This window comes from Macrobrachium nipponense, chromosome 17 (genome assembly GCF_015104395.2).
Source record: "Macrobrachium nipponense isolate FS-2020 chromosome 17, ASM1510439v2, whole genome shotgun sequence".
Classification (NCBI taxonomy): Eukaryota; Metazoa; Arthropoda; class Malacostraca; order Decapoda; family Palaemonidae; genus Macrobrachium; species Macrobrachium nipponense.
The window spans coordinates 44,200,708-44,218,140 of record NC_087210.1 but is presented as its reverse complement, the minus strand read 5'-3'; the positions used below and the strand labels follow the sequence as shown (position 1 = coordinate 44,218,140).

General features: G+C 36.7%; 1 protein-coding gene across 1 annotated transcript in view; it reads right to left on the bottom strand.

The window, feature by feature from the left end:
• Positions 1 to 2,011: 2,011 nt before the first annotated feature.
• Positions 2,012 to 17,433, bottom strand: part of LOC135196204 (uncharacterized) — a 346,278-nt gene continuing 330,856 nt past the window's right edge. Inside the window, exon 11 of the mRNA XM_064222815.1 lies at positions 2,012 to 2,307. The gene's annotated coding sequence lies outside the window, so the exon portion shown is untranslated. The remainder of the gene's footprint in view (positions 2,308 to 17,433) is intronic.

The following is a 17,433-nucleotide window of genomic DNA, read 5'->3' as shown; positions in this document are numbered from 1 at the left end:
ATTCTACTAATTTTATTCAAAAATATTTAATCTATGTTGCTCTATGATTCATATGAGTGTACGTTTCGTAAAATTACTTGAAAAGAAAGTGAAATCATATCAAACAACATAGATTTGTAGATAATAATAATCAGCGACTAAAATAAATTAGTTGCATTTAGTACCTATAAAAGTTGTATGTACATTGAGAGAGAGAGAGAGAGAGAGAGAGAGAGAGAGAGAGAGAGAGAGAGATACGTCAGGGAACTTTTACCCAACATCCCAAATCTGCATCAAGTCCATGTAACTTCATCTCGCATATGCAGATATTTCTGAATTAGAAAGGCAGCGAGAATTTCTAAGTTCCAGACGCCTGGGCTTTATCTCATTTGCAAACAAAATGAAATGAAAGAACAAAAGCTCAACTGAAGAGCTTGACACAAGCCCATGAAAACGACTCTGAAACAAGTTTTAAGAACTCTCACATACAATCTCAGCATTAGACTTTACTGTTCACAAAGGCAGACCAAACAAGACGTGGTCCAACCTCCAGCTTACCCGGGACAAAGTTCAATATTTTCCCCTCTCTCATAAGCTGTAACCATTACATTCCTAGCTTTTAACGTAAATTAAACTGCTAAAATCCACGGTCAAATAGACCCTTGTTTCACCCATGAAAATTAAAATAAATACACTATTTTATTAGAAATAATTTTTCTGTTATGTTTAACATGCATATTATTTATTTCTTACATTTTCATTCTAATAAATAAATCATAAATCTTCCTTGCCACCATTATTCCTACATTAAAGAGTCGGTTGCCTGTTGAGCATTCTCTGCTTTCTATCAAAGGCATCATCCTCCACCAAACCTCTTCTCTCCACTTTATCACTTTATCTTGCCATCTAAATCTCTGTCGCCCTTTCGATCTTCTTCCTCTCACAGGTTCCTTCCAAGTCCTCTTCACTCCGTCATCATCCATCCTCAACACATGCCCATACCATCTCAATCATGACTCTCTTATCACCTCTGTAATCTTTACTAACCCAGCCTGCCCTTCTTATTTCATCATTTTCCAATCTCTCAAGCAGCGATGTTCCCATAATCGACCTCAGCATTCTCATCTCTATTCTCTCAAGCTTTAGTTCCTCTTTTCATCTTAGAGCCCATGTTTCTGATCCATACATTAACACTGGTCTTATCACTGTTATCACTTGACCTTTAGCTTGATTGGCCTTTTCTTATCACGTACTACTCCAGCTACCACTGTCCTTTTTCCCCATGCAACTTTTATCCTACTGTCAACTTCAGCCTCACATCCTCCCTCTTGGCTTAAAGTAGAGCCTAAGTGTTTAAACTTTTCTGCCAGCTTTATAATTCAGCCTCTTCTTTCTTGTATTACTATTCTGTCTCTATCTTTCCTATTTCTCAGCAAAATCTCTGCTTTATTCACACTCACCTTTAAGCCATCCCTATCTAAAGACTCCTGCCACTCTCCAACCCTTCTCTGTAGGCCCTCTCATTTTGAGCAGTAATCACCAGATCATCAACATCCTCTAAATTCCTGTATCTGTAACTCAATGTGAAACACATTTTTCAGACCTTTTTAGACTCTTCCATTGACATTTCCTAACCCCCAACATAAACCACAAAAACAACAGAGTACTTTGTAGGTCCAGAGTAAGCGAACAGCGCCATAAAACAAATGAAGGCTCAAAACATGTATATCGTTTAAGCTGTTTTTACTAAAGGTAGCGTATTAGAAAACAATTTTACTCTCATCAAAAATTTATATTTACTAATTCTCCTCAGTCAGTTAAAAAAAAAAAACTGAACATCATGTAATTTATGGATTTCTATCATTGTTCGCTGTACAATAAAATTATACACACATGCATATATATATATATATATATATATATATATATATATATATATATATATATACATAAATATATATATTATTCAAAATTCCACCTCGTCTCCTCCCAGAAAATACAATTACATTGAAAATTTAGGCCTTGACTAGAGGACGAGGGGTTTGAACAAAGAAAAAAAAAGTTGAAAAACTAAACTTCTCAGGCATAAGGCCAGTTTTACTGAGGAGGGAGGAATTTACATAAAAGCTGGACTCTAGTTTTAAAAGCACTATATTTACATAAATTTACAGAGGTCCAGGAACACAAGGGCAGGTGAACTGCTTTTCAGTCCACCTGAACATGTGGTAGGAACAGTCCGGCCACGCTTTTAGGAAAATTGCGCAACGGATCAAAATTGCAAGCTTCGAAGGATCTCCAAGTCCTACCACAGCCAGGCACAGCGTTTGTCTGCAAATAGAGGACATAGGTATAAAGCAGGGGGCACACGAAAGCGAACGTTACTCACTATTTTCTCTCAATCAAAAGGCCACTCATGGGGAAATGAAATGACTGGGAAATTTACATAGCAGAAACTATTACGTGGCTTAAATTCACTTGGGGGATGTTACTAGTATCACAGGGGGAGTAATTTGAGAATTGATCTCAGATGAACGCGGGGTGTGTGTGTGTGTGTGTGTGTGTGTATGTGTGTATGTGTGTGTGTGGATGAAAGACTGCACAAGTCGCCTTGGAAAAAGGAAATGAAATACAGACAAAGATAAAAACAATTCCCTGGTTGAAATGGAATTTCCCTTACAGAACCTTAGTAATGAGGCTGGAATTCTTCTTGATATCTCGGCACTATGGAGTTTTAAGATATACCTGGGGCTTCCCAAAGCATGGGAAACCCAAGTCCAGAAGGGGGGGGCAGCAGCATCTGGTAAGGGGCCAATTGTGACCTCGCCGAGGTCTCGTGTTCTTCTGAGGCTCCTCTCCTGGGTTCAAGGCCTTTTGAAGCTTTCTTCTGGTAAGCTCCTCCTACGGTCCCTGTGGGGGGTAATTCCAACAACGAATGGGAGAAGAGATAGCTTTTCAAAAGAAAAAGGAGAATGAATTCCTCCAAAGTCAAAGGGGCAACTAGTATAGATGCTTTAAACTTGGGTAAAAGACTATTTCTTTCCTCAGTTCTAGCTTAAATCTTGAACAATATATATATAATATATATATATATATATATATATATATATATATTATATATCATATATTAGATATTATATATATATTATATATATATATATATATATATATATATATATATATATATTATATATATATATATATTATAATATAAAGCAATACAATTGTATCTAGGAGTGCACAGTGAGGGGGAATAACCAGTAATCATTTGACCATGGCCTGAACAGGAAAATAAGATGCAATCACATGAAAAGGATTATGGCTGAGGGCCTGCTTCAAAGCAGGTAAGTAAACTCTAGGGTTAGATCGACTGGGGCTTGAGAGGATTGTGTAAGACACATTGTTGACGATCGAGGGTGATGTACTTAGGGTACTGAGGAACTTGATCTCTTAAGGAATAACTTAGGTTAATGATCACTTCCAAAGTAAAGAACTGCATTACTGATTAACTACAAAGGAAAGAAGTTACATTACTGATTATTGACGTAAAAGTATTTATGTTACTTCACACTGGAACACTCTTTGGTTGATAGTCTACTGCACAATATAACTATGAAACCACACAAATATAACACAATGCAATTATAACAATTACAATACAATACAGGAACTGCTTAGGAAGATGAAAAGGAAATTAAGTCAGAGATGGAGATGCTCTGACTGCTATAACCTTGCAACTTGCACATTACCTTCTACGAGAAATGGATTTCGTCTCCTCGGGGCACCAGTTGGGGAGGGATATTGACTCACAACAAAAGTATAATTTAGGCCTACAGGGGAGGTAGCTCAAGAGGAGCGTGATCAAGTCTAAAGCTTGTCTGAAAGTGACATAAGGTCTAAGGAAGTTCATCAAGCATCTACACCTTTCATCACCTCAGAGAAAGTTCACCGGCATCTTAGTAGATAGCGTTGCCTGTCCCTTGGCAGCCTTCCCTGCCATAAGGCCATATGAGGCCATGCGGCCTGGGCTTTAAATAGGGTGGCTGGTTGTCATTCCTTGATGACGTAGACAATCTTTTTAGGTTCAGTGGCCATGCCTCTTCTATAGGTGGCCGTGGTGGTGGGCCCTTGGGGTGAACTCTCTCTTGACGCCAGTTAATCCTTAAAGGAAGTGGTGTGTGAGACAGAGGGGCAAATGCGCCTGTATTTTATCATGAATAAAAATTTCTAATTACTTTACTTCCTTCTGGTTTCCGCTACTTTTATGTTGATTCGAATCAGAGATGGCATAAAATTAGATACCCTTATTACAATATATATATATATATATATATATATATATATATATATATATATATATATAATCTAATGGTTAATTTTTACCAGATACGTAAGGAATAGTAATACCAAAAATGTCCTCTTAAATTCTCGAATTCGTCACTCTGTTTGAATATGTTTGTCACTATATAGCTTTCGACTTTAATACAAGAATATGAAAAAATTCTGATGTCCGTAGCAATAATCGAACCTTCACCCAGAGTATCAAGACATCAAAATTGCTTTATATTCTTGCAATAAGATCTAATGCTTTGTAGTGACAAGCATATCCAAATAGTGTGAAGACTTTCAGAAGGTAAGCTGGTATTGTGGTTATTAAAATTAAATTATACACATATATATATATATATATATATATATATATATATATATATTTATATATTGTTACCTGCACTTATTCATTGCAATGCACAGGCAGGCTCAATGGTTTACATTTTTAAAAGGAAATTTAAGTAAATGTGTGTAGGTCACTAGGACCATACCATACAAAAAGCATCATAAACGTCCCCCCCTCCCCCGCCAATCAGCAATTCGCTAAGCAAGGCCCTGTCACGGAAATCTCCTCCATATACCTTGTTCCAACCTATTCTGCCCTCTCAGCCTAAAAGTCCTGCCATTGTATTTCCATTGTCTCCTCCTATGTGTGCTGTTGCGATTCCTTTTTCCAGGGCTCCGGCATCTTGGGCTGTCAACAAGAGCGCTGGAAAGCTAACGTAAACGGCCGCATTGGATGAAGGCGGGAAAGCGAAAAGGCCTAGCATAAAAAGAGGAGTCAGAGGTCGCTTACGATAGAGTTTGCGACCTACAGCCAGAACAGAAACATTGTTGGCCATTCTTTTCCTATTCCCTCACCCACCCCCCCCCCCCCCCCCCCCCACACACACACACACAAAGTGGCCTTTGGCTGTGTAAATTGGATCCGTCCTCACCTTCCCCTTGTAGTAAATTTAGTCTGGCTCAACATCAAGACATCTATCCCCAGGATAACAGGTACAGTGACAATTGGAACTGTCTGACACAAGTATTCAACGACTATTTTTCTTAATTTGCTCTCATATTCACTCCCTTGCAACCTCCTTCGGAGTCTGTGTGGATAGGTGTAATCTCACTTATGTATAGTAATTCAATGTGTTAAACAGCTTGCATTTTAGTTTCTTTAGTGTTTTACCTCTCAGCCTTCAGCATTCCCAAGTAACATGCGTTAATTGTTTTACAATCCAGTAACAGTGCATTTGTATTGCAGAATAGGTGATTGAGACGCTGTGTCAAGTGCTAACCACGGTGCCCTTCTCCACATCTTCCCTGTGAGAAGAATCAAGAATTTACATCTGAACAGATATTTTCATTATAACCTATGTTTCACGGTTCTGTTTAATCTTAGTCTAATTTTTTAGGTTCTTAAACCCAGTGCGGTTATCTTATATCATAAGGTTATGTTAACCTAGATCTAATCTTAAAGGTTCTTAAATCCATTGAGAGTATTATCCCTTTAAGATCCTATTTAATCTTAAGATGTCAGAAGCCCTAGAGAAGCTTATCTCATATTGATTTGCACTTAGCACTATTTTTTTGTGAATTAACTTAATTACAGTGCCACAGAGCCAGTGATTAAGTTCCGGTGTAAATTTTCTTTTGATCTATGTAATTACATCATATTAAGTCATCTTTGATTTTCCCTTAATCTCCATTGAAATTACACTTTACAATAACTTTAACTTCCTTCTTTTACCAGTTATATTCATAGAAACTAGAGTAAAACTTAATAGTCCAGTTGCAAACACAATGCAAGCTACAGTCGTATATATATATATATATATATATATATATATATATATATATTATATATATATATATATATATATATAATGCATTTGTGTATGTATGCATATACACGTACACTTATATCTTTTTTTACTCACACATGTATACACATATCTATACCAAATAATTACAAATGTGTTCGTGACTTATTTATCCAAAGAAGCCACGGGGAATATTTATAAAAAAATATTTATAAAGGAATGACAGTGGGCCGAGTGCTTTCTTGTATTTTACACGTCCCCTTGTCACTCTCGTCTCGAAAAGATGTGTAAATACACAATAGTACACGGCACTCCTTCGTTTCCTTTTAACGTCTACTGTGGTTTCAGCATAAGTATGTATGTATGGCTTTGTATATCTATATATATATATTATATATCTCTCTATATATATATATCTTAATATATTATCTATATATATATATATATATATATATCTATATATATATATACATATTTATATATATACAATATATATATCTATATCATTATATATATACATATATCTATATATATAATATATATAATATATATATAATATACATATTTATATATATATATATATATATAAATATAATACATATTATATATATATATATATATATAATATATATATATATATTTAAAATACATACTTATGCTGAAACCACAGTAGACGTTAAAAGGAAAAGGAGTGCCGTGTACTATTGTGTATTTACACATCTTTTCGAGACAAGAGTGACAAGGGAATGTGTAAAATACAAGAAAGCACTCGGCCCACTGTCATTCCTTTATAAATATGTTTTATAAATATTACCCGTGGCTTCTTTGGATAAATAAGTCACGAACACATTTGTAATCCTTTGGTATAGATATGTGTATACATGTGTGAGTAAAAAAAGATATGTGTATGTGTATATGCATACATACACACATGTAATATATATATATATATATATATATATATATATATATATATATATATATAAAATGTATCATCTAGCGTCATTAGTTGAGTTGCGAAGCACTTGAATTATATTTCCTGGGTTCGTGGATCCCGTTCATCGAACTGTCCAGTACCTGACTCAGCTGTGAATGGGTACAAGCATTTACTGGGGTAAAGTAAAAATGCGCGGGCCGTTTTACTGTACCCCAGTGAAGACCCGCGCTTTACTGTACCCCAACGAAGACTTGGTGAGAAATCTGGTATACTATACCCTTTTTAAGCCACGCCTTACTGATGGGTCTAAGGTGCTTGGGGAAGACATAAATAAATGTATATGCATATTTATAATATATAAATATACATATATATACATACTATATATGTATATATTTACAAACACACACAGTAACTCACACAAAAGCTAACATAGCCTAGCATATCTATACAACTCACTGATCATAAGACTAACGATATAAGTATATATATATATATATATATATATATATATATATATATATATATATATATATATACAGTAATACCTCGGTCTATGAGTAACTTTGTTTACGAGCAAATCGGTGTACAAGCATGAAAAGTCAATTTGGTGTAAGAGCATTGTATTGGACAGCGAGCAAAAATTTCCCTCCCACGCGCACATTTTTTGTAGAAAAGTACTGACAACAGCATCTAACAAAGCAATCACGCAGTTCCCTTATGCCACCACACAGTGTCAAGTGTTTTTTACACAATCTTGTTGTCTGTAAGCTTGCATTCCCCCCCCCCCCCCCCCCCAACCCCTTGATCAGCCCTTCATCTCCATTCTCTTAGTGAAACTCAGTTCGGAAGCATCGTTTACTATTTAGAAGTGATTTTAAGAATTTTGACCACATGTTTTTTCATTGTGATCGCTATTGTTCACCATAAAGATAACAGTGAAATACATACAGTACAGTATCTAGTCATGGCCCCCAGGATGATTAAGAAAGACGGTAAGAAAAAGGAGATGATAACTGTTGAATTGAAAACAGAAATTATCGATAACCATGAACGAGGTATATGTCTGTCAGACCTGGCCAAGGTTTACACTCTGACAACAGTGACAATTTGTAGTATTCTCAAGAAAAAAGAAAAAATCAAAGCAATGGACGTTGTGAAAGGGGTCCTTACAGCAACGAAACAACAGCCACATGTTCATGATAGCGCAGAAAAGTTGCTTCTCATCTGGATAAATAACAAGCAGTTAGCAGGAGATGCGATAACTGAGAACATTAGTTATGAAAAGGCACGGTTGTTATATGGTGATCTTGTTAAAAAGGGGCCAGGCACATCAGTAGACACAGGAAAAGAAACTTTTAAGGCAAGCCATGGTTGGTTTGAAAACTTAAAAAAAAGAACTGGCATTCATAGTGTTGTGTGACATGGGGAGGGTGCAAGCTCTGATGTGAAGGCAGCAGAGGCGTTCATTACTGAGTTTAAAAGGTTCGTGAACTCCGAGTTACATTCTGCAACAAGTGTTTAATTGCAATGAGGCCAGCCTGTTCTGGAAGATGCCCAGGAGGACCTTCATTACAGCAGAAGAAAAGGCACTTCCCGGTCACAAGCCCATGAAAGACGGTCTAACCCTGCTGTTCTGTGCCAATGCAAGTGGGGATTGCAAAATCAAACCTCTCCTGGTGTATCACTCGGAGAATCCAAGAGCCTTTAAAAAGAACAAGGTGCAGAAGAAGCAACTGAACGTGATGTGGAGGTCTAACAACAAGGTTTGGGAACCTGGATCTTGTTTGTTGAATGGATCAATGAGGTTTTCGGCCCAGAGGTCAAAAAGTACCTCCTGAAGAAGAACCTCCCACTCCAAGCCTTGTTGCTCAAGGACAATGTTCCTGCCCATCCTCCAGCCGTTGAAGACGACTTGGTGAAGAATTTAAATTTATTAAAATCAAGTTCCTGCTGCCCAACACCACTCCAATACTCCAACCCATGGATCAGCAGGTGATCTTGAATTTTAAAAAGCTTTAATACGAAAGCAATGTTCCAGTGCTGCTTCGAGGTCACCAAAGGAACCAACCTTACCCTCCGAGACTTTTGGAAAGACCACTTTAGCATTGTCGGCTGCCTCAAATTGATTGACAAAGCCTGGGAAGGGGTCACCTAGAGAACCCTCATTTCTGTGTGGAAGAAACTGTGGGCTAATAGTGTTCCTGTACGATATTCTGAGGGGGTTCGAACTTATCCAGGAGGCAGTTGGCGATGAAATTGTATGCTTGGGCAAGTCAATAGGGCAGGAGGTGGACAAGAACGACATCAACGATCTTCTGGATGAGCATAGCGAGCAGCTGACGACCGAGGAGCTGCTGGGGTTATATAAGGAGCAGCAAAAAGAGGTCAAGAAGGACACTTCATCTGAGGAGGAGGAGGACAGATTGAAAAACCTATCACTTCTAGTGAAATTAGAGAAATGTTGAAACAGTAGGAAAATGTGCAAAATTTTATAGAAAAACATCACCCAGATAAGACTTTGGTTGGGCATGCAGCGAACCTATTTACCGACAATGATGTGACCCATTTCCATAAAATTTTAAAGAAAAGATGGAGTTCCTTGTGAAAATTGAATGAAAAGATGTAAAAAATACGACCAAGTGTCCAGAAAACGTAAATTAAGTGATTCAGTTAGTGATAGTGAACATCATTTAAGAGAGAGAACTCCAGACATTTCACCAGAAGTTCTCATGGAGGGAGATTCTCCCTCCAACAAGTAACCCCCTCTCCTCCTCCTCTTCCTCCTCTCGTCTCCATCATGACAGCAGAGACACTCCTCAAAGGGAAAGTGCGGGTTAAATTGTCAATATTTTTTTAGTTAAATTGTTAATTATTCTTATTTTTCATTTTGGATTATTAATTTGTATTCATTTCTGATGTAAGGAGTTAATTTTAACATTAATTACAATGGCAAAACAAAAAAATCTGAAAATGTGTATTTATGGAAATGTGGAAAGCATCTTATAGGAAAAATTGTTTCGGTCTGCAAGAATTTTATGTTACTAGCTCGCTCTTGGAACGAATTAAACTAGTAAACTGAGGTATCACTGTGTACATACATATTTATCTATCACATCTTATATATATAATAATCATATATATATATATAAAATATATATATATATATATATATATATATATATAAAAAATTAATATTATATATATATATAATAATAGATTATATATATATATCATATATAATATATTATAATTAATATATATATATAATATATATATATATAATAATAATATAAATATATCTATATATATATATATATATAGTATAGATAGATATATATATATATGTGTATATATATATATATATATATATATATATATATATATATATATATATATAATTTCACTAAATCCACAAGTGAAGCTGAGCAACATTGGGTATGGTAAGTACTTGAATGGGCGATATTCAAGGAACATCTGTAGTGCAGGGCGTAAGGCCAGCAACAGCATACAAACCATTTGCTGGAAACTGGAAGGTTTACACAGTCTAGAGCACATCCCCCCACTAGATAAGGATTGCGTATTTCACTGATCAATTGACTAGTTTTGGCAACTTGCTCTGGAGCCAGAACTACTGTGGTACATTATTTAATCCAACAAAAACAAACAATATGAACATGAAATAATAGATAATAACCTCAACTTGACAGACGTCAAGAATCTTTCATGACAGGAAGCATTTATTTACTGACTTAGAATTCATATCTATGAACCTGTATGAAAAATTTATAAAGTGGGGAAATAAAGAAAAGGCATAAGCCTATCTTTTGCTACAAAATCTGCAATCGCTGCCCGAACCCTCGAAAAAATGTAATATTCCTCCTCACTGCGCCACTTCAGTAGCCCAAAATTGGACATTCAGCCAGCAAGTGTGGTACAGTGACGGGAACCAAGGAGTCATGTATAATGCTGGGATACCCAGTCATTAAAATTTTTAAGCCACGCGCCATGCGTGAGTGACAAATTCTGGGTCAGTAAAGGGTAGTTCCCATCAACTTGGCATGTTACTGAACACTTGCATGAGAACTGATTTGGTTACTTCCACCTTTTTCTAATAACTACTAATCAGACTCTCCCGCAAAGTTTGTTGTTCCTATTTCTGCCTGAAATGTCAAAAGAATCCTTAGCATGTTTCTGTTACCATAAACCTTGCTAGGTTGTTTGCTCTTCCCTTCTATTTCACACTAGTGTGAGATGGAATCCAGGAAAAGCTGACTTTTATACTTTATGAGATGGAATCCATGAAAAGCAGACTTTTATACTTTATAAGTTAATACAATTTGAGAAATATTAAAAACAAGTAACGAAAAATAGGGATACATTTTCATTAAAATAACCAGTGACATGTTCATCATTTAAACCCACCATTAAAAACTAGTAGACCTTTTTTCTACTGATATACTTCTGACATATGCATCTAGTTCCAGAGTTAGTTCATGTCTACCAGTAGTTTGGTTGCTGCAGAGAAATATTATGATAAAAACTTGGGTTTCCCTTGATTCCAAGGCTAACAGGACCTACTATGAAATTCAGAGCCTTTGTCCCAGTGTTTTTCCAGAATAACTTTTTCTCTGTGCATTTGACAAAGATATTACTTAGCCATAGTATACTTTACATCCCTACCTAATTTTCGGCAGCATTTTCTGTTACTTATATTAGAAAAAAATATATTCATAAGAGTAAAATAAAGCAGCCGAAGCCAGTGGCGGAACACTCCAATGTATGGGTTCAAAGTTATATGTGACGTAAACATATGACGACGACCGACCCCTCCTACAAGGTGATGACGACAAATAGCTGTCTCTGAAATTCTGAATGAATATTCGTACCTAGTCAAGGCTTCAAGAATGGCGGATATGATAAGTCACTGTCCCCGTGGTTGCAGGACAGCTTTTGTGATTCGACTTGCACAATTATTTAGAAGTGAGGAGGCCCGTGGCAAACCCTATGTAAGCTTGAACACGTAAATGAATAATAGGGCCCTTTTTTGGGTAACGAGTACACCCGGATATTCAAGGCTACCAAGTTTTCGTCATTTGTTGACTTCCATAAGGTGCAGAAAGATCATTATATATGCTCCATTTATTACAATGATCGTCACTTTCATATCAGGAAAAATGTCAAAGGAGTTACGACGAATGTCAAGTTTTCTTCACTTTGTTAATTGATTTTTAATTATATAATTTTTCAATGGAGAAATAGTGATAGAAAGTAATTTCTCGGATTACTTGTGGAAACCCTTTTCTTCAAGGATTGTAGCACTCGACCTCATGGCATAAATCTTATATACTACTACTACTACTACTACAAAATGTAAACAAGGAGTATTGGTTGTATTTCATTGTTGCCAAAGGTGAAGACTTTTTCACGAATAGCCAATCATCCATCGAGGAGGAGGCAAGTTAATGACGTCTTAAGTTACGTTCTTACATCTTCTAAAGACATTCCTCTGAGTTTGCTGGCGATGTCTACAAGAAGTCGGCGTTACTCTTATAATTACCAGAATTATGCAACTTTCGTAATACAGAATACAGTAAAAAAGTAGGTAGGGATTTAAGATACCCTGTGACAAAGTGTCATCTTTGTCAGGTACGTTGCTAAAATTTTATTCCGAAAAAACACCGGGACACTGGATGTGAATCTCATAGTAGTTAGTTTTTATTTAAAGCTTCATTTGGTCCTCCGCTTGCATTTTGCCTACATTTGGGCTTTTTATAACTGCTAACAGAAAGAGGATTTGATTAAAACAATCATGAAATTTGGGGTATAGAGCCAAGCACTGGGACACCGTCAGCCATTGAGCCTAAGACAGTGAAAGGAGAGAGTTGGCCTAGTTGGAGAGCAAGATGAAGAAATCCAAAATATAAACTATGTGCAGTACAAGGATGTAAAGGTGCAAAAGGGAGAAACCCCCACAGTTGCTCTGGAAGGAGGAACTGATGGAAAATAAAAAGGCTCAAAAGCGAGTCCTACAAATCACTGAGGAGAAAAGGAGTTCGTATTCACTCATATACCAAAGATTTTATTCATGGACTTTGGCAATAATCCTAAACGCCTGCAACACACAAACACACACACACACACACACACACACACATATATTATATATATATATATATATATATATATATATACATACATACATATATATATTATATATATATATATGATATATATATATGATATACATAATATATATATATATATATATATATATATATATATATATATATGCAAATCTATCATAGTATATATATATATATGTGTGTGTGTGTGTGTGTGTGCAGGTGGAATATATTGGTATAGCAAATTTATTTAAAATTCATATATGTTTTGGTGACTTGTACTGGACATTAACTGTTTTCGACACTTCTACTAAATTTCCCACAATTTACCCTCGTTGTTCACCTTGTGTATACAATATATGGACTTAGATATGGCAAATGCATCTCACTTGACTTTTCTCGTGCAAAAATATAACGTGAATAACTGGGCTATAAGAAGCTTCAAGCTTCCATTTTGTTTTTGAAGCTTTTAAAAGTTCTTTTTGGTATTCTTGATGCTTTCTATTTTCCTCAGTTCTACAGTTTCCTATTTCCAATGCTGATATTTTATTAGGAAAGAACATCTTTCCAGTAATGTATATCTAGGTGGAGAAATGTGCAGCAAGAACTAGATATCTCACTTTAAGCTACACAAAATCCTACGAGTTCATAAAAACTACATGATTCTACGACAAAGTAGCTCTGTAAATATTGAAGCTAGTCCAATGAACGAGGTTGATTCTGAAAGTTCAGATTTAAATCTGAATGTCTGGTGGTCTCAGACATTGCAGTCTCAACCTTCTCACCCTGAGAACTCCCTCAAGGACACTGGTTCGTTCTTATATTGCTCTACTTCGTGACATTGTAACAATTGTAACTGCAACAGTGCTGACGTAGAACTCTCCAAAGATATTTAGCTGGCTTTGTCTGCCCGTCTGCCCTCAGATTTTAAAACTAATGAGGCTAGAGGGCTGCTCATTGGTATGATGATCATCCTCTCTCCAACCATCAAACATACCAAAATGCAGCCCTCCATCCTCGGTAATCTTTATCTTATTTAAGACTAAAGTTAGCCATAATCGTCCGTCTGGCAATGATATAGGGCAAGCCACCACCGGGACGTGGTTAAGGTTTCATGGGGCCACGGCTCATACAGCATTATACTGAGACCACCGGTCTTGATTATACGCTGTACAGAAAAGTCGACTGCGCTGAGGAAACTTTGGCGCATTTTTTACTTGTTTATAAATGCCATCATCGTTTATGCACCTTTTTTTTTCTCACAGTAGGTGCAAAGACGAGTCACAAAAAGATCTGTCATATATCATCTTTTGTAGTCCATAAGGAATTTTTTTCGAAAGCCTCTGTTGTTATTGATCACAAGGATCCTCCATGGCATATTTTCAATTTCCAAGGTTTCTGTTGTATTCACAGTCACTAAGACTGGAAATTTATGCACATAAAGCCTAAGAAATCCATGTGTGAGAGGTACCAGATTCCACGCGTTAATCTTTCACAACAGGTTTTCCTGAACTTCTCCCTTGGCTGATTTGGCTGCAAAGTTTAAGATCTTGGCTCTTTTGTAAGTTCCTTTTGACCTCCTGGGGTGGGTGGGGTACGTATCGCAAGCAGCTCCTATTTATGCAAGCTAATTAAGTTCACCTATAGGTGTGAGTTATTTCCATCTACTTCCCTTCTTAAAATTAAACATGAATTTAATCCATAATGCCATAATCCGGACAGACACGGAATTGCAATCCCTCTTAGCTGGCCCAAAGCTCGATTACGTTCCGGGGCCTCCCTGGCTCCTTAGTCATGCAGCTGAGAAGTATTTTTTTTTTAAATACAGAAGCCATCTTTGAATAAATATCACTAAATTTCGTTTCCAAAGTGTGAGAAATTCTTATAGCTTGCGGCACGTTACGTCCCTAATGTTGGGATTGACTATCTCGATGCTCTCTTATATTACCATTGTTTTTGAAAGTTAAGGTACGCCAGTATATCTGTAATTTATCCATATAACATTCCCAACATACAATTATGTCCATAAAGTTCTAACTTCAGATTAAAGGAAATAACCTATATATCCTCTAGTTTGTGTATAAGAAAAGGTGTAAGAAATAAAGAGGGATTCTTTAGGATTATTGTAAACTTACGCTCTCTCTCTCTCTCTCTCTCTCTCGTACTTAAATATAAACAAACATATTTCCGTATCTCGAAGGACTGTAGGAAAACATTCAAATATTCGAATAAAGTGAAGAAAGATGATGGCACAAAATTAATAGTCATCCCTTGAAAACAAAAACAAATTAAGCTCGAGAGAGAGAGAGAGAGAGAGAGAGAGAGAGAGAGAGAGGAGAGACCCGAATAACATCATGGTGAGGCCACACAGCAGAGCAAAGTTAAAGGCCAGGACGAACAGGACAGCTGCTGTATGTACTACGTGGCCTGGTTCACGTAGCGGACTGTTCGGGACGACGCAGTCCTTACTCAGGGTGTTTTGCTCTGCTATATATTACTCAGCGACCTACTATTCATTAATTGAAGACGCTTTGAGTTTTCTAGGAATTTATTTTGAATACCATTATTGTTGTTTTACTTACGATCTATAGTTAGCTGCTCATCAATGGTGACGTTAAAAGAAGAAATGTTGACCTTTTTTTTTTTAGTTGTGTTGTACCATGAGCACCAGCAATAGCCATATTGGATACAACATCAGCAACTCTATTTTTTTAGCATTAAAAGATAATGAGAAAACAAAAGGGCTTCACGGCATGGTGAAGACTTCAACAGTGCTATTCATAAAAAGAAAACGGTGCAAATGCAGAAAGAATAGCGACATCTCCAGCGTTCCCAGACAGCGTCAGTCTAACGCCTCATTCAATGAATGGCCTTCAGTGCATTCAGCATTCGCTTGACCGAACTGACAACACTTTCATTTCCTTTTGACGAACAGTAATATGACACAGGGATGGTTTAGCGAATCGAGTTTATTGCTGCAAGAAGCTGCAACTTCTTCGTACCTACAGCAATAATGCAAACCGAATCAAATAAATGCAAGGGGAGGATGAGAGAAACAAAAGAGAGTGGCAAAGCACGATTCTGTGAAAGGACAGGTCCATTGCCTGCTGCCTCATTCCTCGGTTTTCTTGCCGAGTATATACTACGCATAAAATAAATTTCCTCAATTTGAAAAAACAACAGTTTATATACAAAACATATAGCCTGCTATGCGTAATTCGGCTGTTTGTTTCCCAAGGTAAGAACGCATGCAAAACACTAATGAAAGTTTTACCTTCATTGAAGGTATAACCATGTTCTTTGTCAGCTGAATGAATGGAAGAATGTCATGATACTTACGCCTATAGAGCCGAGCATTAGGGAACTTTCGGTCATTCAGTGCTAAAGTCAGTGAAAAGAGGGAGTTTGAGTAGTTTGACAGGAAGATGAGTGGAGCCAGATAATTAACTGAATGACGTACAAGGCTCTAGAAGTAAAATCAGGAGTAGACGACTCAGTTACACTATAAAGTAATAGTTACCTGAGGTGGACGACACCGTGAAAGAAAGGTAGCTGGAATGGGTGTAAAGTCAATGGCCTAAAAGGGTGCAGCTAAGGGCCGAAGGAGAGCGGCAAATATCCCTTGGCAATGGCACTAGTCCTCTAAGGCTTTGTCAGTTAATGACTCTCTTGTGACATTTAGGTGTTTCCAGTTACTTCGCGAAATCACAGCTGCAACGATTCATTTGCAGCTTAATGGTTTTTTCGACCTTGTTATCCAAATGTATAGCAGGGTTGGCCGCTCGAGTCAACTTTCTCCATCTATTTCGATTCTTTGCATTTTAGTCTGTTTCCAGCAATGCAAATCTTTAAAAAATGTGGGGTTATCATTCAACTAAACAGTTTCAAAACATTTGTTGAAACACAGAGAAAGCTGTTTAGAAGTGTATCCTGTACACACTGTTACAAGCCCAACCAGTATTTCACTGCCCTAAATCACTTCAATAACCCCAGAGGTCAGTTGATTTTAGTACATCGCAAATGATCAAGAGTTAGCTGTTTCCATTAACCATTAAACTCTCCCTACTTTTTAAATCTAGAATGCTGATATCACCAGTCAGCCTTATTCTGATCTATATTAGGGGTTCAAAACTACACTTGAATAGCAGGAGAGGGAAAATTACTTTTACACTAGTTTCAAAGAGCTTACCAAAAGTTCTTAAATCCCACTTCGGCTTTAAAAACTTAGGAATTCTGTAGTAACGAGATCTAATAG